The following is a 27,213-nucleotide window of genomic DNA, read 5'->3' as shown; positions in this document are numbered from 1 at the left end:
GAAATTCTGTGTATGATTGTGATTCATTAGCTACAAGTATTTTTCTGAAGTCATATCCTATCATTTATTGTTCTCACTGTTATCTCAAAGCCTGTAGCTGATGAAGCTATTTAATTAGGGGGCTGCCCAGCCAGGCTGATGTTGAAATAGAAATCACACCCACCAGGGAGTAAAAAAGATGATGATGAGGTGAGTGTCTTTTTTTCTTTTTTCTGATTGCTTGAGCATTTATCTGATAAGGCTTTTGTGATTTCCTCATCTTCTTTTTTGCCAAAGTCACTTTAAATCTAGGGAAAAGTTACGGCGATGGGGCGAGGGGACAAGAAAACACATAGGATGAATGTTGGAGGAAATTACGATGCAGCAGAAGAGTTTGGCCTGTTCCAGCCCCAGAGCCCTGGGTCATTGCAGATGCCAATGAGTAAGGGAGCCCTGGTTCTTCATCACCAGCGAGACTCAGAATCACCTCTGATAATTTTTGTAGCTCTGGATGCTCAGGGCTCATCCCAGGCTTATGGAACATGGAGTTTTCAGCTATATTTTACGTCAAACAATTCATAGAGGAGTATGATGTACATCTCTGGTATTAAGTTCTGGGCTGGATGAATTAACACTCCTTGCAGCTCTCAAAACCTATGACTTTCATATGGACTTTCTTACCACTACATTTTACAGAGGAGCTTCTGAAGGATAGCAGAATTTGCCACTAGTATGTCACTTTGACATAATGATTATTTTGAGCTGAAGTCAGCTGAGAGAGAAGTAAAACTCTCTGTCCTCCCCCTATTTGCCTAAAAGGAGGATTTAAATTTATAAATCTCTACCGGAAAGAACAAAAGCTAATCGGCAGAGACAACTTTAGACTCTTACAAGCCTGGAGATGGCACCAGAGGAATCTGGGTAACAAACTTTACTCAGGAAACTTTCTCTACCAGTAGGTTCCTAAATATTTGCCTTTCCACAATTTGTCACCCCATAGACATTCAAGGTCCTTTTCCTGTGTCTTGTCATTTATCTAAAAGTTTACTGGGTTTTTGTTGCTGTTGTTGTTGTTGTTGTTGTTGTTAAGATGCTACAAAGCCTAAGCCCTAGCCACCCCTTTGAGCTACTCATCCCTGAGTTTCTCTCATGTGCATATGAGATGCACACCTTAATAAACCTCTATTTGTTTTTCTCTTGTTCATCCGTCTTTTGTTACAGAGCCCCAGCCAAGAACCTACAAGGGTAGAAAAGGAAAAAACTTCCTTTTTTTCTTTTTCTACACTTCCCTATAAAAGGAAAATTATAGGAAATTCTTTAGCGTAGCATATGCCAGTTTATAGTCATTATCTTTAAATAGACTGTTGATACTCAACTGTCCAAATAGATTACTGCTAACTGATACCAATTCACTTGGTGGCAAAAGTAAAGGGAAGCTACTGGTGTCCTGATAATAAGTTAACAAATGAAAATCCTTGACGCTAAAATGATTTTGAAAATGGAACTACAAAAATTGGAGGATAATTTAGGATATTGGGCTTTCTGCTATTACCTCAAACTATCCTTGCTTACCATAAAATCTTTGTAAGCAAGCTCTAATTGTTACTTTCCTTATGCCTAGAAGAGAGGTAACCCCTATAATCTAATCAGTCCTATAAAATTTCAAGATTTAACGCTTGATATCTCCCTAATTCTGACTGCACTACCAGTATCCTGGAGAGTGAGAGGCTAGATTAATATTCTTTAGTTATGAAATTTGCATGTGTATACACCCTGAAATTCTTATTGTCACATCAAAGATAGTTTGCTATTTTCTCAAGACTGGCAAAGTCATCTTTGATTTAGCTTAATTAATTATTTATGAACCCTGTGAGTTTTCTAGGGCTGCCCTAATAAAGTACCACAGACTGCATGGCTTAAACAATAGAAATTTATTTTCTCATAGTTATGGAGCTTACAAGTTCAAGAACAAGGTATCACCAGGATCGGTTTTTTCTAAGGCCATTGAAGAAAGGACATGTTCTAGGCCTCTCTCTCTGGCATGTAGATGACAACCTTCTCCCTGGGTCCTCACATCATCTTCCCTCTGTCTGTGGTTGTATCCATATTTCCTCTTCTTCTGAAGATACCAGTCATAATCGATTAGGATCTACCCTAATGACCTCATTTTAACATAATTATCTCTTAAAGATCCTATCTCCAAATATAGTCACATTCTGAGGATTAGCACTGAGAGTTAGGACTTCAACATATGAGGGTGGAGGCGGGTGATTGAATTGTGTCCCTCCAACCCACAACAAACTCTTTTTTCAAGAACATCTTACCCTGATCACTTTGGCTAGTGATCAGATTATCTGATGATCCTTGTCATCATGTGCAGATAAAGCATTTGTTGCAATGAGTTAAAGTAAGAGTTGCAATGAGCTTAAAGTAAGAATCTTTATGTCACTGATAATTTTGACTTTAACAAAACATAATTTCAACATTACTTTTAATTCTCTTCATCACTGTTCTTAGAGCAAATATGATGGACAGAACGTTCAGTAATGACAGTCAAAAATTCATAGATTTAGAGACAAGTAGCCTGGGGTATGTTCTGGTTCCAACTCTGGGGCAGCTTTTGGTAGAAACTCTTATTAGTAAAATATAGAAAATATCAATTTAATAGAAAATTATAAGAATTGAATGTGTTGATTATGTGAGAGCGTTTTACAAACCCTAGGGTTCAATAGAAAGTGCTTGTGATAATATGCCTTTTGGAGTTAGAAGTTCTGAGTCCAAGTCCTATGGCTACTTATTTGTTTATTCTTTGGGCAATTCACTTAGCTTCTCTGAGCCTCTGTTCTCCATCTCTTTTAAAAGGAGGATTGATGATGTCTATAATCTTTTAGACATATGTCTCCAAAAAGGATAAAGTAAGATATTGGCAATTGTAACATTAAGCAAATGTAATTCTTGCACAACAAAAATTGTTCCTTTTGTGAGATCTGAGGCTGTATGCATGCAGTAATAAAGTTCCCCCCCCCACCCACCAACCGTCATGCATAAGGTGAAGCTTTGCTCCTTTTGATTATAGACTGTATGTAGCTTCCAACTTTATGATACTTTCCTTTGATTAACCCAGACCTTTCTTAGTACTACTCAGTGAATTTAGGATAGCTGCTGTTATGACTTCCCATAAAGGCAGTTACTGCTGTGGGTGTGTGGGTGTGTGGGTGTGTGGGGGGGTGGGGGGGGTGTCTGTCTGTCTCTTACTGCTGTGGATCGGGAGTGGGGCAGTTACCAGAGGTGAGCTTTGTGCTATTGAGCCCATCAGTCTGTCTGAATGCCATGCCTGAAGGCACAAAACTTACTGAAGGTGAGAAAAAGGAAAATGACAATTAAAGAACTAGTTTGGAAAATCATTTCAACCGAAGAAAGACAAAGCAAGAGAAAATCAGAAAGTGAGATTGGGAACACAGGGCCAAAGATGAAATGTGGTTTATATGCATCAAAGGAAGTTTCAAGAATATGCTTCTTGAGTAAAGGCTGCCTAGCATAATGTCCCTACAGTAACCATTTCAGGACAGTTTGCTATGTTTCTTAATACTGGCATGGGGGAAATTATAAGGGTCATCTCTAAAAATTTGCTCCTGAGTTCTTGTCAGGTAGAAGTATAGGGATGGGAAAAAACAAAACAAAACACCCTAATCATATTATAGTTCTATAATTGGAATAATTTCAAAGTTCATAAACAGAACCCTTTCTAGTTCTAGAGAAAGACTGAAATTGGAGACACTCAATTAATTCTTGCTAATTCTTTTGGCAAAAATGTATTGACCAATACAGGTTGCTAGACATGGGGCAAGAAACCAGACAAAAATGGTAAGTGAGGTTTTCACCCCACCCTTGAGGATCTCACAGACTATAGGCAAGATGGCCACATACCCAGAACATTGCTGTCTGTGAATTAGCACTCTAACTGAGGTTGGTAAGGAGACTGTGGAGGCCAGAGTGAACTCTCTTAACTGTCTTTAGAAGTGGAGAGATGGGAGTTTCGATTATGTACCTCAGAAGCATACTTCTCTCAAGAAGCATACTACAGAGTTTGGACCCTCTTTGCAGTCTCTTTACATAATTACCTTTTACCTCTTTCTTACACAGTATCTTCTAAAAATGCCTCTCAGTCAAGAGAAGGAAGAGACTGCTTCTCCAAAATGATAAAATTTGCCCATTTATTTGATGCTATTCCTTCCAGATGTCCACGTGAAAGACCAAAGTGCTAAACAAACAGGAAGCATCTAAATTATAAAGAACTTTTTCCAAAATATCTACCCAAAATACGAAAATAAATAGGAAACCCATGAAATTATTTTTCAAAATTCTACAGAATGTACTGAACATGGGACCATATCAAGGAAAATGCAGTGAAGAGATTTCAGAAATATGAAGAAAAAAAATCTTAGAAGGAAACAGAAGGATAACTTATGAAAAATCTTTAAATAAATCGGGGATAAAAGTCAAAGCTGGGATGGAGAACAGACTGCTGGGCTCTTGGAGTAAGGAACTAGCAAATTGATTACTGGGGAAAATTTCCTATCAATTTTCCTGATTGAGAATGAGAAAGAGAGGATCAGACTTAACAAAAAGAGAATTGGCACCAAGACTTCTGAAAAGGTGAGCACTCTACACTCTATAAAAGACTTGGGTAAGAATTTTCTCTCCAAATTTAGCTTCATCAATGTATGACAACAACAGTGAGTTACCCCTCTCCCCAAACCTCACGGCAGCAAATTGGAAAAGGTGAGGAATGAAGTTTATAATCTGAAGAAGAGGACTGTAAAATAATCTCATAACAGACAGAGTGGGCCATTCAACTAGGGGAAATGGATCAGGCCCCAACCATCCATACGTTACAATAATCTGGTTGTTGGTATCTGAAGAAGGATACCCTAATAGGAAGGAAATTGGTCATATGTGGATCTTTGCAAGAATGCATGTTAACAGGGAACACATCCAAACTGTTTCTGAATTCTACCATTTCGTTTACATAGCCATCACCATTGTCAGGAAGCTCAAAGGTGGGTTTTGCATATTTTCTTTTCTTACTTCAACTATGTTTTCTCCCTTTCTCCTTACTGTTGCTATTTCATTGTTTCTATATAATGAGCAAATCTACATATATTATGTCTGTGGGAAATTTCACATCCTCTGCACGAGGCACCACGTAAATTAAAATTTTAATTGCAGAGCAAAACTTGACCATGAAGAAATAAGCTACTAATAGATTCCATGTATTAATACATCCTATAGTCCAGGCACTATCCTGAGATATTGCTATTATTTGACTTATGAAATGAGTGAACAACCCTATATGTTCTATAACTTCAAATTTTATGGATGAAGAAAATGAGAAATATAAAAGTTAAATACCTGGTCTTGATCCCACAGCTAAAAGGAATGAATCCCACATTCTAAGTCAGTCCTTTTCCTCCAGAGCACATGTTCTTTCTTCTAGTCCGCAGTGTTTCAGAAAAGACACTTTTAAGTACAAGAACTAATAAATACCTCTCTAGGCAAACTGTTTTGACTTTAGCTTCCAAAAGTCCGGTCATAGGTGAAATTCAAGAAATACATCAGTCTGTAAGCTTAAAATGATGTACCTTAAATGGTCTGGACCCTTTCCATTTGCAAAATATTGACTGCTTCTCTTTCTTCTATTTAGTGTATATTTTACACACAAAATTCCATTTTCATTTACTTCCCTGTTTATACACTAGAATTATTAATCACAATGTCAATAGTAATAGATCGCTTGGAAGGAAAGTGGGGTATGTTTACTAACTAATCCAACAGTAATTGAACCATGAGACTGAAAAACACAATATCTGCTTGAAGGAAAAGAATTTTTCAGATACCTTCTATCATTCATTATCCATTCAACTGTTTTATGAACTGCTGCTCCGTGCCAAATGGTCCACTCAGGACGGGAACAATTCAAAGATGATAATACTTGTATGCTTCTAAGGACCCATAGTATAGTGGAAAATACAACCTCTTTAAAAACAATACAGCGAGGATGATAACTTTTATCTAAGGGTTGTTCACTTGGCCCCAAAGAGTGGGTATTACTTACAATATCAACTGGCATTTGACTTTTTTTCTATTTCCATCTCACATAGTTAAATTTTAGCGGTATGTGGAAAGTCATAAGGCAAGATAAATGGCTTAGGAGTTCAAGTTACAGCAAGAAAACTATATATTAGAGAAATAAGATGAGACCATATCTCTTGTGAAAGATACAATTCATGTCCCAAAAATGTATATCATATTATGGTTAAAACTAAATGCAATGCTAAGGGAGACACAGGAGCAGAACGAAATAAGATGCTGAAACAGTTTGGTTATAAACAGAACCCAGGACATGGTCCTAAAATTCAAACAGGAGGCTAGGGATGTGGATTTAGAAACAGGAAAAAAAAAAAAAGATAGGAAGGCTTTACTTAATGGTAGAGGAGGGTCTCTTGATTTGTGGCTCCCAGATTCTTGATTGATTCACAGAGAGAGCTCCATAGGATCTTTCGAATCTTGTAATTATTTGCAAAACATCACGTATATGTCCATCTTTTCCAGCGTGGGGGATCCAAAGGTCTCATTAGATGACCTAAGTGTACCCTCAAAAAGTTAAGAATCACAGAACAAGAGGAAGAAAAAGTGAGCAAGCTAGAACACCTATTCAAATCAGAGTAATTCATACTTTTAAATATGAGTAGGCATTTTCTCATCATACGTAAACAGGGGGAAAATAAGCAGTTTTCAGATATATGCGTTGAGTGGGTAGCATTAAAAAGAAACAGAGGTGACTTTATCAAACAAGAAACCTTAGAATGATGACAGACAAGCAGTAGGAAATTACAGTGTTGAGCCCAAATAATAATGGTGTCTACTCTGCATGACTTGAGTTTCATATTCTTTCTATAAATTATCCGGGTATATACAACAAGATAAATGCCCTGGGGATTTAAGTTTACGCACAATGAATGGTTAAAATCAAGGAATCAGTCACGAGATGCAACTGAGACTCTGGTTTATTTGGAAGAGGAGTAAAAATTACTAGACGGGAGTTTCTTTCACTGTCCAGACTTTTCTGTCAGTCTCTCAATGTATGTTTCTACAATAAAGTAAAACATGACTCTTGTACCAACATATCAAAGATAATTTAACTTATTAATGAGTTAAACAACAGGCTTGTAAAGCTGTTATAAGAGCATTTAAGGAACAGAAATTTATATAGTCAGGCTCAACTGGGATAGCGAAATGATTTTGCTAAGTTACATGCACAACTAGTCAAAATTCTACAGGACCATAAAACTATGGATCTTTGGGATTATATTTTGCTATCTGAAAGAAAATCATTTCCACTTCTGGTGATCAAAAATCGTTTATAACTCCTCAATCCCTACAAGTTTATGTGTTAATTTCAGTGTCTGGACTCTAATCAATAATAAATGAAAAGCCAGGAAAGATAATTTCTCCTGATAGTTAAATAATTCCTCAGCAGCCCTAAGGGATAGTTTTCAAGTCCAATATTGAAATGCATGTAGTCTCAAGTTTTGAGTAAATTCTCTTAACAAGTGTCAAGTTTCCACCATTGATAAGAGGAAGGTCTGTCTCAGTGACATAACATTTGCAAACTCTTCCATCTCACTCTGTGCATTCTTGCTTACATTTCTATGGATAACATGAGGTTCAAATGGGGGATTTTGCTAAATTGGGTCCAAGGACAAAAAATAAGAACTTTCATGTCAAAGTTACATGAGGGAAAGATGAGAATAACCAAGGATATCCCACATATGCAGAGGCCTGCTGTTCTGTTTGGCCCTCTTCAGGTGTGCCTTGATTTTGCCTCTGTCCTGGCAGGGTTTAGAGGATCAGAATATGGAACTTGGTAGGGGGTGGGTCTGCTCCTCTGAGGGTCAAGGCAGGGGAGTGTTTCCTAATGAACAAGCCTTTCTCACTCTGTCCAGGGCCTCTCCCTGGACACCTGAGGATTAAGCTTCTCTTCCTCTTGCTGCCTTTATTCCAAACACAGTTCCAGTAACTGACTCATATCTAGCAGTTGCCATCTCTCACCTCACCATCTTCTAGATTATGGTTCCCAGACGTTTGGGAATCGTGGCCATCTTTCCAGACTTCCGGCAGAATTCATAGGCTTCCGAGAACTTCAGGATGTTGGCCCAGAAGAGGGAGCCTTTCCACTAACTGTAACCCAGAAGAAATTGTGATATTGACCATAAATGGTTGCTCTCAAGTCTGTATGCTAATTGCAGAGCACCCATATGCTGAGAACTTGCCCTAGGCCTATGTCTTCATACCCTCCCCTTCTCTACCAAGAAGAAACCCTGGTTCTATAGCCCAAATTAAGCTATCAGCTACTCTTTCTGCCATGTTCTAGGAACCATTGCACATTCTAGGAACCCTATACTTGGTCTTCAATTTCCAAGCTGTCTATACGAGTGGAACAGATTTCTTTCCCAGTGCCTAACCTGCACTGCCATGGTTTGGGGTTGGTAGTTACATTTGCTCGTAACTTTTACAAAGAAATAATGGTGGGAAGTATTCATCCACAGGAATTTAACTCAACAACTGTGTTTCTTTTCTTCTCGGTCAGTTCATCTAAAACAATGTATCTGGTATAGACAAAGATGCTGCAGGAGCAAGCACCCCAACCATACACCTTGCGTTCCAACCACTTTCAGAAGTGGCTTTCTCAAAATGAAAAACGACCCCTTCCACCAGATTTTACAACACATTCAGATGTGTTGGATACATGGTAAAGACTGAGGGTGGGGATGGGTGAGATTCAAGTGGAGATACTACATTTCTCACAAAGAGATACTCAGGGTGCTTACAATGCCCTCTACTCATCACACATTCCCTAATCTCTTCTATAAGTTCTCAGTTCAAAATTTTAGTTTGAAGACTTTGTGCTACTCTGTTCAACAAGAGGTTTAACTTCTACCCCTAGCATACTCATCAAATTATTGACTCAATAAAGTTAGTTCTATTCTAAGAAGAATGCCCCTAGTCAGTTGTTAAGAAAATAAAATATTATCCATCTTGCTATACATGCATAAAATTTAGAGACAATAAAGTGTTCTCGTACCGATTTTTATTCAATAGTGGTACCATAATAGCCAGGGGTAATTATCCTACTTTTTATCATAGAAAGAAGCCTGGTAGTCTACCTACAAAGGTTGAATAAGTTAGCCACAGCCATAGGTCTGAGGAGCTGGTGATCTGGGACTCAACCTCAAGCCTTCTCTCTCTTGTTCCACAAGTAACTCCTTCAAGCACAAAAGAACATTACAATTTACCTCCCATTAGCCTTCATCAATGGTTCTTTCATAAAGAAAAAGGTGTCAAAAGCTTAAGAATGTCATACCATGTCAGCCAGCACAGACGTTAAGTTAAACTTTAAAAATTATAGAAAAAGTGTTATAAGATTTAGAATATCTGTTGCATAGGTAGGGGAATGGAAGATAGGTTCATAAGAACCTGGAAATGAAAAGTATCATGTTGGCCTCTTGGAGATTATGATACATAATGCATACTGACTAAATCAGTAAAGAGATACAAGCCATACTGAAGAGACAAAATGATCCCCAGGGCAGGTGGGTTCATGAATTCTGACTGCCAAGACTCATCCAAATACGATCCAGAGGTGGAAGCACTTCCCAGACATATTTGTAATTGTAAATTACTCTTATGCTCTATTACCTGTCATCTGTGCCCACTTTTATCTGACTCTTTTTGTTTACTCTGTAACTTGGTATATTTGGAGCAAAGGTACACTGACTAGGCCCTTGCCAACATTTTATCCATCTTCTAGTTATTTTCTCCCTTGGCATTCTTATTTGGATGGAATGGAGAGAAGGAGCAATGTACATCCCTGGGGTACTGACATAGCTGAACTGATGGAAGTTAATCTACTAAAAGTCCATTTCCTTAGGGAATGGAGGAGCCTTCACACCCGAAGAGAGAAATACCAAGCAAACAAGCTTGGCCTCTGTTTCAGAAGAAGAACATTATTATTTGACGTAAAAATCTGTCTCCTGATCTAGGCCTTCAATATTCGCATGTGAGTCATAGAGAAAGGGTTGGTGGCTATAACTAAAAGCTTCCAGATCTGGCTTCCTAAATCTCTCTGAAATACTAGGACACATGTGCTCTTATTAATCTTTCTCAGAGAGTCATAAAAAGTAGATTCAACACAGAATGCCCTTTGTTTGGGGCACTGCAGTGAAAAAGTGTGCAGAAAGGTGGCAGGAGGGCAACGTCATATCTGCCAGAAGATGGTGATACCGTTGCAACACGATTGACAGGTAGAAGCAGTGGGGCCACTGGGCTGCTGTATTCAGTAATAAAGTTGGAGTCAATTGGGAGTTGGTATTATATAATGGAGGCTGAGGCAGAACATGATGGACAGGGCAGTGCTCATAAGAAGTAACAGCATTGGACATGCGTGTATATAGAAAAAGACACAGTGGTGACCATAGTTTACTTCTGTGCACAGCATGTAAGACTGTCAGAGGAGGGCCCAAACAAGAGGAAAAGAGGGATAAGAATAATAATGAGGAGGAGGAGGGAACGAAAGAAAAGAAATACTTCTGGAGAAACATATAACTTGACCACTCTTATTAATAATGGCTGCTAGGACTTTCAGAGCTTTTAGAAGAGACACACAGAAATTTTAAAGAGGAGAGGGAGAGAATATTGACTAATGATATATAAGTGCATTTGAAAACCTCTATAATATTTGCAAATGTGGAAACATAAAAAAATGATAAAACTGACTCGAGAAAAAAATGAAATCTGAAAAAACCACTGAAACAAACTGATGGAGTGATAGAAGTCCATCTTTTCAAAATATTCCCACACTGCTCTTGGGAGTGTGGACCAGGGCTCCATTCCAGAGACCCTGCCTGGCACTATGGAGTCAATACATGAGTTCCTGTGCCAGCTGGAGGCACAGGAACCATGTATCTGTTAATGTTTTTGTTCTGATTGGTTGACAGCTGCTTCTTCTCGATCTTCTCAATTGCCTCCTGCCACCACAAATAACCTGGATCTTTCTCAGGGAACCTTTAGATCATTCATGGTCCATTACCTCAAATAGTGATACCTGGCAGAGCTGAGGTCCCCCAGGAACTTGCTCCAGAACCATGGACAGTGTCCATTTTTATTGGCCATTTCCTGTGGTCATACTCAAAGAATATCACTCTTGAGAATGCATGCAATACATATAACCCAGCAACTTTTTTCTCTAGATCATATGCCACAAAGGAGTCTCACACAGATCCATAAGGGCACATGTATAAAAATGTTCATTACAGTGCCTGGTAGCAGAGAGTTAGACCTGGTGTAAGTGGCTATCATTTGGACAAGTTAAGCATGTTGAATATACACTGAACTTCTTCTCCATAATCATTGGAAGCAATAGATTATATGTACAAACATGGTTCCATAGTAATAACATGGAACTGTATAAAATAAATAAGAAAGAGAATGAGATATTTATGAAAATACCACTTCCATAAATGAGTGCAAAAGATGACATATCAGTCCAAACTTTGGGAATCTCCAGCTTCTCCCTCCAAAGAAGAAAAAAAACCCACATTAGTCAAATCAGAAAAATTTTCCATAAAGGTATAAATAGAAACAACTACGTGAAATGAAGACACAAAGTCAAAGTTTTGTTGAAAACAAAACCAAAACCAAAAAAGGTCTTGAGCAGACCAATGATCACAGTGTGTTATGACATGAGAAACGGGCTTACGTTATCCATTTCAAAACATAAGAAACAAAGGAAGTGGGAGGCGGGTAGGGAGGAGAGGTGGAAAGACAGCAAAATAACATCTATTTGTGAACTATTTTTAAGCATAAACCAGACTCCGGGAAGCCGAAACACAAAATTCTGGGGGCATTCAAAGCATGGGTTACCAGAAAGAATGATGGTGAGCCCACAGACAAGGTTGATGGATGAAAGAAAGTGAAGACCCCCGGTGGAAGCTTGGTTGGATGGCCGGTCACCCTTTCCTGGGCAGCCCCTCTCCTTCAGCCTCACCATGGCCCTTCTTCACAAAGCTCCACTAGCATGAATATTTGTTTAAATAGTCCATCTGATATTAAAAAATAATTAATAGTCAGAGATTGGATTGGTTTCTGCAAGGACATGTCAATTATTGCCGAAGCAGTAGGCATTGCATAAAAGTTGTTTGAGTGTAGAAGATGGGGGACAGCACTCTGGGAACCATTATCCCCCATAAAATTTTATAGTTACATTTTCAAGTGGCCCAAGGCCATATTTCATGCCGATCCTATAAGCACAAAAGCAGCACATAAAGCATATTTGTTTATGGTATCGGCTGATGGAGAAATGAGAATTTCCATCAGGGCAAGCAGCCAAACCAATGCAGAGCAGGATCCCACAGAACTTTACAAGCTCAATGGCACTGACCAAGCCAGCGGAGGAGGCCAGAAATCTTGTCTCTTAAAGTAAAGGTGACCCCAGGTGTGAGGAATCTCTCCAGGCTCAAAACTCCCGATAAACTTTAACTCCCTTTAGAGATGAACATTCTTTTACGTTATATTTAGTTCTGTCTACTCTCCCTAAAGAGACCAAAAATTTCTTGGTGTGTTGACTGATTAGTCAAAGTGACTAATCACTATCAGTCAAAGACAGTGACTATATATCTTTGAGGAAAAATACACAGTTTAATAGGGTTATTTTTTAACATGTTTCTGTGCACCAACAGGAGTTCATGGTAAAACTTACCAACCAGCAAATGATTTACTAATAAATGTCTTTACTTCTCAGAATCTATAAATTTAAAGCAGAAAACTTTAAGAGAAAGTGATGTATACCTCAATTTCCTGAACTCTGCTCCAAAAAAAACTGTAGCTCTCAATGTTCCAGAGAATCGTAATAAACATTTACATACTAAGGGATTAAGGAAATAGTACATTTTTTAAGAAGCTTAGGGGCACCTCAGTGGCTCAGTCAGTTAAGCGTCCAACTTTGGCTCAGGTCATGATCTCAGGGTCCATGAGTTTGAGCCCCACATTGGGCTCTGTGCTGACAGCTTAGAGCCTGGAGCCTGCTTCAGACTCTGTGTTTCCCTCTCTTTCTGCCCCTCCCCTAGTCATTCTCTCTCTCTCTCTCTCTCTCTCAAAATAAATAATGAATCTAAAAAAATACATGAAGACAAAGGAAAATGAAACCACAATGGTCCAAAATCTCTGTAGTAAGAGCAGTTCTAAGAAGCAAGTATAGCAATACTGGCTTACCTCAAGAAACAGGAAAAAACTCAAACAATCTAATCTTTCGCCTGAAGTAACTAGAAAAAGAAGAGCAAACAAAACCCAAGGTGAATAAAAGAAAATAATAAGTATTAGAGCAGAAATAACTGACACAAAGAGAAAAAGGATAGAGAGAGAGAAAAAAAAGAAGAAAAGAAAAAAATTAATAAAACCAAGAACTGGATCTTTGAAAAGATAAATAAGCTGACAAACCCTTAGCCAGAATTGTCACGAAAAAAAGAGAAAGTACTCACATACATAAAATAAGAAAAGAAAAAGGGGAAGTAACACCTGATACCACAGAAATGCACAGGATTATAAGAGAATACTATGGAAAATTAGAAGCCAACAACAGGACAACCTAGAAGAAATGGATAAATTCCTAGAAACATACAATCTTCCAAAACTGAAAAAGTAGGAGATAGAAAACGCCTATATCACACTTGTGCTCCTACCACAAAAGAAGCTAGGAAATAGGGTTATGGCTTCTAGCTTGGCAAGTCAGGACTCAGATGGAAATTCCCTAAACATGCCGTGTTGATCAGTTAGTCTAGATTATGCTGTGGTAACAAAACAAAGCAAAAATCTCAGTGGCTTAAACAAGTGAGGAGGGAGTACACAGAAAGTGCTCAGCACATCTGAGACCTTCTGGAATCTAGCTAATGGAGGCTCCAATCTCCACATATGATCCCCAAAGCAGAACAAAAAGGGCATAATAAATTGTGAAAGGGCTCTTTAAAACTTTGACCAAGAAGTCACACAAATCACCTCTGCTTGTAATTCATTTGCCAAAGCCAATAATATGACCAAGCTTAACATTACAAAAGGTAGGAACCTACATTCCTACCCTATTCCCAAAATGAGAGAAGTGATTTTTGTGTCTGTGTGTGCGTGTGCGTGTGTGTGTGTGTGTGTGTGTGTGTGTGTGTGTGTGTAAATGAACCCCATGATTGCAACATATAGAAACATTTGTTACAAAGAAACCAGAGGGAGCCTTTAAAATGTAATGTATGGTCACCAGCTTCCACTTGAAGTCCTCCCGGAGCTTAGCTTCATTGAAAATAAAACTCAAACCCCTTGTCATGGCCTTGACCCAGCCTCATCTCCTAACAAGCTCCTTGATGACCAGGCTCCAATCACTCTGGGTTCTCTTGGTTTGGAGCCTTGGAACTTGTTCCTTTGCCTGAAGTGTTCCTCCCATAAGTTTTACTTGCCTTCCTTTTTTCATCACTTGGTTCTCATATTACAATTTACCTCACATTCCATCATGTGAAACTGATGTTTTTCTTTAGAGTGCTTCTCACCAGGTTAGATGATCCTGTTTATTTACTCACTTAGCTGTGCCTAATCAAAAACCTGGCAGATTGTCGGTGTTTACCAATGTTTGTCGAATGTGTAAGTGAGTGATAAAATGAATGAATTTTAAAAATGCCTTATTTGCTCTACCATGCTACCTCTACGTGGACTGAGAACATAAAGTTGGAATGAGCACAAATCCTTTCAAATTCATGATTGCTGGAATTTTCACATAGAATGCAAACTCTGAGGTTATTTAATCACTCTCTAAAAACTTTCAGTCATGCCCCAGTTTCTTAGAAGAACATAGAAGATGACTTTATAAATCTGGAACTCTTTTAAGATTTTCAGACCCAATTCCAATGTGTGTGTCGGGTTGGGGGGGTCCCCACATCCCCTACAACACCAGGAGGAAGTCTAAGAATTCAACTCACCTCTGACACTGCCTACTCAGAGGTAACAGCAGACTGTACAGGTTAAGGACTGCTCCCCCCACTTCAGAGGCCGGTTTTGCAAGCCCCAGGCTGTTACCTGCATACTTCTGACCAATCTTCTATGCACTGGAAGTTTCAATGACCTTCTCCTTGATTCTCTTAATTTGCAAGAGCGGCTCACAGAACTCAGGGAAATGCTTAGTTTTGAGGACCAGTTTATTAAATAATGTGATAAAGGATACAAATCAACAGCCAGATGAAGACATACACAGGGTGAGGCACGGGGAGAGGGTACACAGCTTCCATACCTTCTCTAGGTGTGCCTCTCTCTCCCATCTCTACGTGTTCACCAACCTGGATGCTCTCCAAACCCTGTCTGTTAGGCTCTTTACGGAGGCTTCACTGCATAGTCAGGATTGATTAAGTCACCGTCTCTTGGCTGACTCAGCCTCCAGCCCCTCTCCCCTCCTTGGAGGTATCTGTGAGAGGAGAGTGACTAAAAGTTCTAACCCCCTAAGGGCACCTGAGTGCCTCAGTCAGTTAAGCATCTGACTCTTGACCTGGGCTCAGGTCATATCTCATAGTTGGTGGGTGATCTCACAGTTGGTGGGATCGAGCCCTGTGTTGGGCTCTGTGCTGACAGCACAGAGCCTGCTTGGGATTCTCTCTCCTTCCCTCTGCCTCTGCCCCCTATCAAAATGAATAAATACACTTTAAAAAATTAATCTTTCTTTCTTTTTGAGATAGAGAAACAGAGTGTGAGCAGGGGGAGGGGCTCTGAGTTGTCAACACAGAGCCTGACGCGGGGCTTGAACTCACAGACCTCGAGATCATGACCTGAGCCGAAGTTGGACGCTTAACCGACTGAGCCACCCAGGCGCCCCAATAAACTTTAAAAATTAAAAAGAAGAGTTCCTTTTTTATTCTAGCTGCAAGTTCTTTATCATATCAGACATAAGATTTGCAAATAATTTTATTCCATCTGGATGTTTCATAAGCTTGTCAACTTTTATTATAAAAGTCAGAAATTTAATAAACGATCCCAAAACTTGTTTTTTCTCTGGTGTTCCCTTTCTCAGCAAATCCACTATTTGGCCTAAACAGAATCATGGCAATTGTCTTTAGCATCTTTCTGTCTTTCATTTATCCTTCTTCTAACACATCTGTCAGTCACCCAGACACATCTGTTTGACCTTGTAGACAGCTCCACTCATCCCCCACTATTTCTCCTTGGTCTCCTCATTGGTTTTCCTGGCTATAGTTTCATGGCCTCCAATCCAGTCCCCTTCTGTGGCCAACGTGGCTTTGTTCATGTGCCACTGCTTTGATGATGTGCCTGTTTTACAGGGACCCTTTCAGGGACTTACTATTACTCTATGGGGAAAGGTTTCTTTAAACTTGATCCTGACCTGAAAGATCATCACCTCTCCCTTGACTTGTTCCCAGCTCTGTTCTTCTCCACACTCACTCTTCCACTTTATATTCCACGCACATTGAACCATGTCTAGACCCTCAAAAGTATTATCATTCTTCTGTCCCTCACGCCCTTGTCTGTCCTTCCCCTTCTACCTAGATCAAAAGGGGGCATTCATTTTTTATGGGACTATCTTCTACCTATCTTTTTTCCCTGCAGAATATAAGTTCCCTGAAGAATATAAGGGGCACCTGGGTGGTTCCGTCAGTTAAGCTTCCAACCTCGGCTCAGGTCATGATCTCATGGTTTGTGAGTTCAAGCCCTGCATCAGGCTCTGTGCCCGCTTCGGATCCTCTGTCTCCCTCTCTCTCTGCCCTTCCTGCCACACACTCTTTCCCTCAAAGATAAATTAACATTAAAAATAATAATAAGTTCCACAAGGACATGGATTTGTGTCCTGCTCATGCTTCGACTCCTAGCACCTAGAAGTGATTAGAGTGAAAAACTATTCATCCTTAAAGCCCAGAAAGCACTGTTTCTATAAAACTAAGTTCACAGGCAAAACTAATTTCAACCTCATCTGTTCTCCTGTATTACTGTGTGCATCCTACTACGTCAGCATTGCTTGCTTGCATTTTTACACTTACTTTCTACTGTTGAAGGGGGAGCTTTGTAAGGAGAAGTACTGATCAATGCAATACAATCTCTGCAAGTCCTTGGCACACTCCCTTCATGCATTTTATTTCCTTTTGTCTTTCCATAATTTTTCCTTCCTGTACTCATAATAGGCACAATGGATTATTCAGTTAATATCATCAGTCAATTAGAAAGTGATGGATACTATACCTCAAATAAACAATAACCGTTAAATCCACAGAAACATACAACTGTGCATGCTATGGACAGATATGGGGCTCTACGTATCTATGCAATACATTTGCAACAAAAGTACATTATTAGGTTTAAATTTCTTATGTGTATCACATGTGAACAGGGGCAGACACTTTTATGTAAATAGTTGGATACATATTATATTTTTAACCTATAAATATGATGTTCTTGGAGGGTATATATTATTTCTGCATATGGAGAACTATACGTAGACATATAATACTATATTTATATAGCAACTTGTAAAAGCTTTAAGATATCACAAGTCGCACCGTAAAAAATGAAAGATTTTAAAAATAGAAACCACACCCTTCCATCGAGAGAACAGGCTCACACACACAGTGACTTCACACACACACTGTGACAACCTAGGATTTTTCTTGCGTAGTCAAAGAACTCCCCAGCAGTTGATTTGCGTCACATTTCTCGAGCCATACCCCAAAGGTCAGCTCTATCAGAGTCCACCCATGTGTGTCAAGCGTTCTGTTTGCAGGACACCACCCCACACCCACCGCGGCAGACTATCTGGGGATTGCGCCCATGAATCAGGATGTTTAACAACCTGACATATGATTCCGTTGCACACTGCCTCCTGGGAATCCGGGATCTAAGGCACCCTGCCTTGGGCAAACAGGCTTGCGTTGAAGAATGAGAGTACGGTGGGGCAGCAGCTGCGAGTGGGAAGTAAGAAGTTCTGCGTGAAGCACAGAAGGCTGGCTGCATGGTGGGTGCTGGCATGCACGGGTAGTGGAGTCACCAGGCTGTGGGTGATTACAGAACAAGGATTGTTTTAACGAGGACCTTATGTTCCCCTTCAAGGTTAAGGAAGCAAGACTCACAGCTGTCTCCTTTTTCACTTCTCACTTCCTTTTCGCTCTCCTCCTGTTCTTTGACCTTTCCGTGAACATGTTTTCCACCAGAAATATGCTCTGAACCTTGGCAGGGCTCAGCGCTCCTCCCGCCTCCCTATCTTGTCTCCTCCTGACATCTTGCCATAGCAGATCCAGACTCTGGTTATGGACAAGGGCAGAGAGTGGCGGCCTTGCTTCTTGGAAGGCCTCTTGGAAGGCCTCTTGGCCTCTTCGCCAAGCCTCTTGGAAGAAGTCACTTCTGAAATCAGGTGCTCTGCATGCTCAGAGAAAATCAGGGATGAGAGGCATTTTTAAATCATCTATGCTAACACCGTCCTCATTTTAAGCTAAGGAAACAGCTTTAGAAAGCGGTGAAGAAACTCTAAGATCACAAACCAACTTAGCAGCCAACCTGGTCTCGTATCCAGGACTCGGCTCTCTCGCTTGTTCTTCTTCCAGGAATTCACTGTAATGCATTTTTAAATGGAACTATTGTCTATTACCTTCTGTAGGAACCACATAAATAATTCTAATGGATAAATAAAACACTGAATGGTGAATTGATTAATGACTGAATGACGAATGAACATATCGATGAAAAAAGAGAATTAAGAATGGGTTTCGGTACCAGGTAGACAGTCTCTGGTCGCCAGAAACCCAAGGGTGGTCAATAAACTGCTTTTCTAGAAAAACACTTCATCATCTGTAATTTGTTGTTTTATATTGCATAATGTGTAACCTAACTTATATTTGACACTCGACCTCACAAAACACTGCTCATAATGTAATTCCATCTGGTCCTTCAAAAAAGATTAGTGGATATTCATAAACTCGCCCAGAAGCTTCAGCAAAAACCCTGACATTGTGAGACGTGAAACAATTTGACACCTTACGCAGCTAGCCCCAAGCAGAATTGGAACACACACTCAGACCTGTTGACAATGAAGGAAACAGACTTCCCTTACAGAAGCCTTTCTGAGAAACATTTTTTGGGAAATTCAGATCGTCTCGCTATTGGATTATTTAAGCCAAGCAAGTAGAAATGTTTCCTATTTTGTATGTAAATAATGTAAATTAGCTACACGAAAAAAAAAAAGAGCTTCGGTAACTGGGTTTAAAATTCAAGAAGAAATAGGTCAAGGTAGAGAAGGAAAGCGGACTTGAATTCATGATGATTGTGCTGGGCTTTGCTATTAAGTGTCTGGATCCACCAGCCCTGGCTCGTGCGTATCTTCTACTATATTAAGTACAATGATGAGTTCTGGCCACACTAGGCTACTCAGAGTCCATCCGAAAAATCAGAGTAGATGCTGCTCTCTGTGCACGTAATTAATTTTTTATTTAATTATATTAAATACTATGCTTTTTTAAAAAATATATATATTTATTCTGAGAGACAGAGAGAGAGAGAGAGAATCCCAAACAGGTTCCTTGCTGTTAGTGCAGAGCCCGACTCAGAGCAAGAGTCAGATGCTCACCCAGGTGCCCTTTAAAGATTATTCTTTACCTAAAAGGTAATATATTTCTATAGAACACAAACAAAGGTGCTATATGTATTTATTTTTAAATATATAAAATATCATTGAAAATATAATTTTACTGCTATTCTGTTCATAAATGACACCTCAAGTTTCCATATAACAACTTTTGACCTGGTAAGATGCACATTGCTGAAAATCAGAAATAGACTTCTGGAATGAAAAGGGTTTGTCGCCTCGGTGAAATTCCGGCAGGCCCAGTGGTCTGGGTATGCTGCGCTATTCCTCCATAATGAAAGGAAAAGCTGCTCCTGCTTACACAACCTTCTACTGAGGAAGAAAAAGAGTGTCCCATGGTTTCTTTGAATTTCAGAAGCAGCATTCAACAAATTTCGTTACCTCCCCCGAAGAGTTAGGCAAATAACCTCAAAGACTTCCATCTTTGATCTTGTGTATTCATTACCTACTGCTACAGAACACATCAGCTCCCACTGTATCTGTTTAAAACAATAAAAATGTATTATCTTCCTGCTTCTGTGGGTCAGGAGTCTGGGAGCACCTTACCTGGGTCCTCTGGCTCAGGGTCTGTCACACGGGGTGGTGGGGGGCGGGGGGGAGTATCAAGGTGTTTTCCAGGGTTGCAAAGTTCAGCCTGGGGAGAATTAGCTTAAAAGCCTACTCCTGCGCCTGTTGGCAAACCTGCAAAGATTCGTTTCCAAGCTCACCGGCTCTTGACTGGAGACACCCTTTCCTGGCCTTATGTGTCTGTCTGTAGAGCTATTCACAGCACAGAAGCTTGCTTCCCCCAGGATGAGAGCTTCAAGAGAGAAATAGAATGAGAGAGGAAAGTTAATGGTCTTTCTGTACCCTAACCTTGGAAGTGATAGCCCCTCAATTTTGCTACTTTATTTATTTATTTATTTTAGTTTTTATTTATTTATTTATTTATTTATTTATTTATTTATTTATTTTTGCTAGACCTGAGTACCCAGTTCTAGTTCACATTCAAAGGGAAAGAATTACATACAGGAGTGAATGACTATTAGCAGTCAGGAATTATTGGAAGCCACTTTAGAGGCTATCAACTTTGAGCTCAGAGCAAAAGAAAGCTTTCTGTTAGAACAGCCTATAGAGCAAGGAGTTCTGTCTCTTAACCCTTAAGACCTAATCTGCCTAATGATACACAAAGTACCTGGGTCATCAAGGTGCTGCAAGAAGCTTGCAAAAACCTCAAAAATAACAATAGGGGACTCAGCCAAATCAGCCAAGATCCTGGAACAAATCCTAATGAACTATTCATTCTCCTCTTCGTAAATAACTTTCAGAATTTGATCAGGTCTTTGTAGAGACTGAACACATGATCTTGACAGACCAAGTGATCAAGCAATCCAAATTGCTCATCATGAGCTGGAAGCTGATTCAAATAGAAATAAAAGTTAGGAGTAACAAACAGCCTTCCTTCGTCAAGTGGAAATAAATAGTATATTGAGAACCGTGAACCAGAGAGTCCTGAAGAATCGAGACTCTTTTCATGGATTTCTATCCGTTGTTATAGAAATCTTTTCAAACTTCATATTCAGATCTTTAAAACACATGTTAATTTATTTACTTTTCAGGAAAGTTCTATTCTGTTTTGCCTGCTGTAGTAACTCTTGTTCCAGTGCCTCTGGCTCTTCCTCAAAGAGATAATTTTGTCTTCATAACTATCCTTTTCTTTCTCATATTTTTCACTCATTTCCTCCTTTTGCATTCCCTTCTGGGAGAACCTCCCAGTGTTTCTGTCAGTGTCAGTTTATTATTTCAAAATGTTGACTCTGATCCTAGCAGCTACTGATGGGATTTCAATAATTCTTTGACTATGTTTTACCTTTCTTGAAATAATTCTTTATCCCATGTAACATCCTTTTTTAATGCAAACTGTCTTCTTTTAATTTCATCATGCTTTTTCCTATGGCTTTCTAGTTCTGTTTCATAGAAATGATTTCTTTCTGCATATACCAGTTTTTAAACTTTATTTTTTAACTTTTTTCATGTTCTAAAGCATTTTGGTCTTGGGAATCCTTTACACTCTTACAAATTATGGAGGACCCCAAATAGATTTCATTTTGCAGATTATCTCTGTTGACATTTACTGCACTACAAATCAAAACTGAGAAAATTTTAGACACACTTAATAATTCATTAAAAGTAATCTGGGGTGCCTGGGTGGCTCAGTCGGTTAAGCGTCCGACTTTGGCTCAGGTCACAATTTCATGGGTTGTGAGTTCAAGCCCCGTGTCGGGCTCTGGGCTGATGCCTCAGAGCCTGGAGCCTGTTTCAGATTCTGTGTCTCCCTCTCTCTGCCCCTCCCCTGTTCACACTCTGTCTCTGTCTCTCTCAAAAATAAATAAACATTAAATTTAAAAAAAAGTAATCTAAACTCATTGCAAGCTAACATAAATAACACATTTCTAAAAACAATAACTATCCTTACCCCCCCCAAAAAACAAGACAGTGAGAAGAGTGACATTGTTGTACATTTTTGCAAACCTCTTTAATGTTTGACCTAAGAGATATAGTCTCATAATTGCTCCTATGTTCCATCTGATATGAAATCACACACCATGCACCTTGGAAAGTGCCACCTGATACTTGTGAGGGAATGAAGTACAAAGTGTAAACAACACCTCAATATTATTTTGAAAATAGCTTTTACCTAATGAGCTCTCTGAAAGGGTCTTGGGGACTGCATGTGTCCCTAGACCACACTTTGAAAATTGCTACTCTGATATATATTTTTCAGAAGTTAGCTCTTCTGAGTTCATGTTGCAATTTACCATTTCATTTCGTGACATCAGTTCCTTCACTGTTCTATCATGCTTGGATAGGAGATGCTTTTATTTGTTTATGTATTTTAATTTTTTTAAATCTTTATTGATTTTTGAGAGAGAGACAGACAGAGTGTGAGTGGGGGAGGCACAGAGAGAGGGAGACACAGAATCGGAAGCAGGCTCCAGGCTCCGAGCTGTCAGCACAGAGCCAGAGGCGGGGCTGGAACTCACAAACTGTGAGATCATGACCTGAGCTGAAGTCGGACACTTAACAGACTGAGCCATCCAGGCGTCCCCCAGAGATGCTTTTATAATACAAGATTCCCATAATACATTACAGAAATGTATTTCAAGTTCTCGTGGCCAGTGGAAGACGTGGTAAATTGCATTAATCCCCCACCACTGCTTCACATTTCTCTGCGTCGTTTGCCATATAATCTTTCAGTGCCCTCATATGAAGGAAGATGGTGAGGCTTCTGAATCAGGGCTCAGCCATGTGACTTGATTTGGCCAGCAGGATATAAAAAGAGCTTGAAATAGGCTGTGCCTCTGATGGCCCCATGAAAAGGACAGGCCAGGGCTCGTCCAGCTGCCAAGACAATTTAGACCAGTGAATTCCCGGGCAGCTCACAGAACCATGAGCTACATAAATAAATGACTATTGTTTAAGCCCCTAAATTTGTGTTAATGGTTAACTGAAACAAAAAAAGAAAAGCAAAAGGAACCAGTATTTACTGAGCACCTAGGAAATGTACAAGACACTATCTTATTTGTCCATCAGTCAATATAATCTGAGTAGTTAATTATGTTTTCCAGGGTTATCCAAGCTAGAAAATGGAATAAGTAATGGAACCTAGGACTGTATGAAGACAAAAGCCCTCCCTGTTTCTCTAGAAAAGTTAATGGGATTCTATAGGGACTGTTATCAGCAAAGGCAACAGAAATGATGTATGAATACTTAGACCTTTAAGGATAGTTACTTGATTTAGCAGTCAATATGTATGTGGGGTTCAGTTGGCTGTTTCCAACAAGATTTAGAACATGTTTCTTTGTTACCTGGTGGCTACCTTCCCTGGGCTGTCAGTCACTCTCATTCTGTGTGTCATTTCAACTGTAAGAAGATTCATTCCTGACATTTCCCCCTTTGAATCTTACGTGTTCCCATTAGGAACTATTTTATTCTTTGAACTATCGAAACAACAGAACTTATAAGAATATTATTGGTGAATTGGTTAGGATAGAGTTGTGATATTGTTGTTGATGTTGTCCAGTGGGGAACAGAACCAGTTTTCAGAACCAGTTTTTAGTAGCTGTGTCTCTGGAGAAAGTTCTGTCATTACTTAGCTAAGGCTGGTAATGTCATTTATGGAGAACACAATTATGGTCTTTGATTAACTGGAGAGAATTGTGTGGGATTACTATTAAACTTATCCCATATAGGTGCGGAGAGCTAAAATATTGCCAGTCAAGGAAAGGTAGAAAGAAGCAGGTTTTAGACTAAGAGAAAGGCAGTTTGCAGTTAGAGTACTTCAAAGAGTGAGATCCCCATTACTAGGGGCATTTAAGTTGAGCATGGATGATCTCTTACCAAGGATGTTGCAGTCAGGGGCTCTCATCTGTTTCCACAGATGCTTGGCAATTCCCTCGTGCTCAATATACGCTTTTTGAAGGTGACCACCTCCTACAGAATCATATGCAAAACTGCCTATACGGCCAAGTGTTCTTTCCTTGGAAAGTTTCTATAGACTACATTACTCTTAAAGGATCCCTGAGTGTTAGAAGATTAGCAATTAGAATACATCCATTCCCGTGGAATGGGATTGGACTAGAGGAGCTTTGTATCAAACTGTAATGTCTTATATGGTAAGCATTGGTTATATTTTTTAGCCAACAGAGCATCTATGAATGTGATATATACACACATCACATTTTCTTTATGCATTCATCCACTGACAGCCACATAGGTTGTTTCCATATCTACAGTTCCTTGTATAGATAACTGCGTTCTTAGTCCACCATCTTGCTGATTTCCTCTTGTTTATCTTTTGCTGAAAAAAACAGTCAACAAGCATGAAAGATTGTACCTCTCCGAGGATGCCTTAGTGCTATTTTGTTTTAAGTGATGGGGATTTGTTCCTCAGTTAGCTGTTAAGGAAATTGACCTTGCAACTCCTAAGTTTCCATCAAGAATTTTATTTATTCATTTGTTTGTTTGTTTAATAACTGAACATGTTATCCATTCATTTATTCATTTGTTTGTTTGTTTAATAACTGAACATGTTATCCATTCTTGGGTAAAGAGTACTTTCTTTTTTTTTTTTTTTTTTTTATTTATTTTTGGGACAGAGAGAGACAGAGCATGAACGGGGGAGGGGCAGAGAGAGAGGGAGACACAGAATCGGAAACAGGCTCCAGGCTCCGAGCCATCAGCCCAGAGCCTCACGGAGTGCGCGAGATCGTGACCTGGCTGAAGTCAGACGCTTAACCGACTGCGCCACCCAGGCGCCCCTGGTAAAGAGTACTTTCAAAAGCTTGGTAAACTGTGTATGCTTGACTAGCCCAGCTCAGAGATGCATAGTATAATGTTATGGCTTAAAATCAAGCTGTATTTTTAATGTAAACTGAAGTGTTTTCTTCAGCCTTAAATGCGTAAATGTACCTTGCAGCAATAATGCCTTCCCAAGGAAGAACTTTGAGATTGAAACTGAAGGTTTTTATACTAACATGTTTGTTTCTAAAAATGCTCATAAAAAGATCTAAATGACTGGTCATGTCCTTTGTGAATGTTCACAATTATTTTGTCTATACACCTGATGATCATGAACAAAAAGTAGACATTAAGCACTTGTATGCTTAATTTCATACTGCATTATATGAAGTTCTTACCTTTTCAACTTAAGCAGAGGAGGAGGATATAGACTAATGATCAAACAGAGGAATAAAAAGCCTGTTCTCACCCTGAAGGCTCCAGTACAAAAAGAATGTAACAGGGAAGCATGTGACATCTTACATTTGATCCCTCAAAATGTGCGGGAATAAATTAAGAACTATGTGCCTATGTTACAGCATGTGAGAAAGAGCTTAAGGGTTCTAGGAAATTTTAATTTTGATAAGAAGCAGCAGGATGCTAGGTGAAATGAAACTGTACAATGAAGACATAACTGTCATGAATCTTGAGGCTGTGAATATTATTATGTCAAAATAGATTTTTTTAAATTATAAACACAAGAAGCAAACTGACAGAAAAAGATTAGAATTGAGACACCTAATAAACCTCCCTTAGCTATTGCCATGTTAAGTAGGCAAAAAATAAATAACAAACATGTGTATTGGAAACTTTATAAAAATATACAAATAAAACTGTTGACAAGACGAATCATGATAGACCTGAAACAGTCTTAATAAACACTAGCAAATATATCCTAAAGGAAACTAAGAGATACACTACGGACAATTAGGGTAAATTCTAGGTATGCGAAGATGGTCCGTCCAACATTAGAATATGTATTAGTGTTGTTTCTCAAAACAAGAGAATAAAGAAGATACATATGAGACTGATACCAACATATGTAAAACGATACCAAATACCAAATACCGACGCTCAACCGACTGAGCCACCCAGGCGCCCCTAAATCACAACCACTTTCTAACCTCTCACTTTACCTACCACTTCAATTATTGTTCTCTTACTTTATGCTCTTTTGTGCTCAAATAGTCTTATAGAGAGAACTCAACGGGAAATTTGAGTCTACTCAATATGTAGTTTTGTGAGACATGATTTTTTAGAATTTAAGTATTTTATTAATCAGAATTTTTCTCAACTATGATATATCCCTTATATGCTATCGTGTGGTAAGACCTATCTAGTCAGAAGAAGAGCTGAGGTTGGAGAAGGACGTGTGCGTGTCCACTATTCTGCCGACTCAGAGAAAAGGGGATAATAAGTTGGAGAGCTTAGCACAGCTTCGAGTTTTGAAAAACCAGGAGGATGCAAGGCTGCGGAGGATTGAAGCCTGGAGCACTTGTGACAAAGCTTGATTGGGAGACTAAGAGGCAGAATCCCTGGGAAAGTGAGGAGAACAAAGAGGAGGATGTTGGGGTGACTGACAGTGAACCGGGCAACCGGGTATCCACGCGGTCTGACCCTTAAGACAAAGGGAAAAAAAGCATAGCAACAACCCAGACAGTGCCGCAGCCCCTGGTTCAGCTCATAAAGAGGGAACATGCACCCTTTGGGGTTATTGATATCACTGCCAAGTTCCAACAAAAGGCCAGGAAAAGCATCCCAGTGTGGTTGGTGCGGCCGTGGGGTATGAGGGGCAATGGCCTTTCTCTGACCAGGCAGACTGTGTAAAGACCCTGGGAAAATAGAAGGGCAACACAATCTTAGGGAGTTGGGAATGAGATACCCTATCTATTCCCAGCTTGTGGAGGGCACTGATCAGGCCACATTCACTGCAGGAATGAAAGCTAAGATACTCCAGTCTGCCCCCAGCACCTGGCATAGGACGCTGATATCCATGCTAAGCCCAGCCACGGGACAACACATGTATGGTTGGGGCAGACCATTGCTGACCTGGGGAAAAGTGACAAATCCCAGGAATAGGTATGAGCTGCTGGAAAGACTCAAGACAGAGAAGGAGGTTGAGACGCCAAAAAGCTATCCGATAGGCTACGAAGGGTCTAGTAAAAGTCACCTGGAAGCAAATGTGGTTTGAC

General features: G+C 39.6%; 1 long non-coding RNA gene across 1 annotated transcript; it reads right to left on the bottom strand.

Moving 5' to 3' along the window:
• Positions 1-6,331: 6,331 nt before the first annotated feature.
• Positions 6,332-15,558, bottom strand: LOC122202682. The gene is made up of 3 exons (XR_006194792.1): positions 15,359-15,558; positions 8,092-8,220; positions 6,332-6,633 (listed from the first exon to the last, which is right to left on the bottom strand). It is a non-coding gene; the product is annotated as an uncharacterized LOC122202682 (long non-coding RNA).
• Between the last annotated feature and the right edge of the window lie 11,655 nt (positions 15,559-27,213).

The sequence above is a fragment of the Panthera leo genome, chromosome D2 (genome assembly GCF_018350215.1).
Source record: "Panthera leo isolate Ple1 chromosome D2, P.leo_Ple1_pat1.1, whole genome shotgun sequence".
NCBI classification, from domain to species: domain Eukaryota; kingdom Metazoa; phylum Chordata; class Mammalia; order Carnivora; family Felidae; genus Panthera; species Panthera leo.
This window is presented reverse-complemented; position numbering and strand designations above follow the sequence as displayed.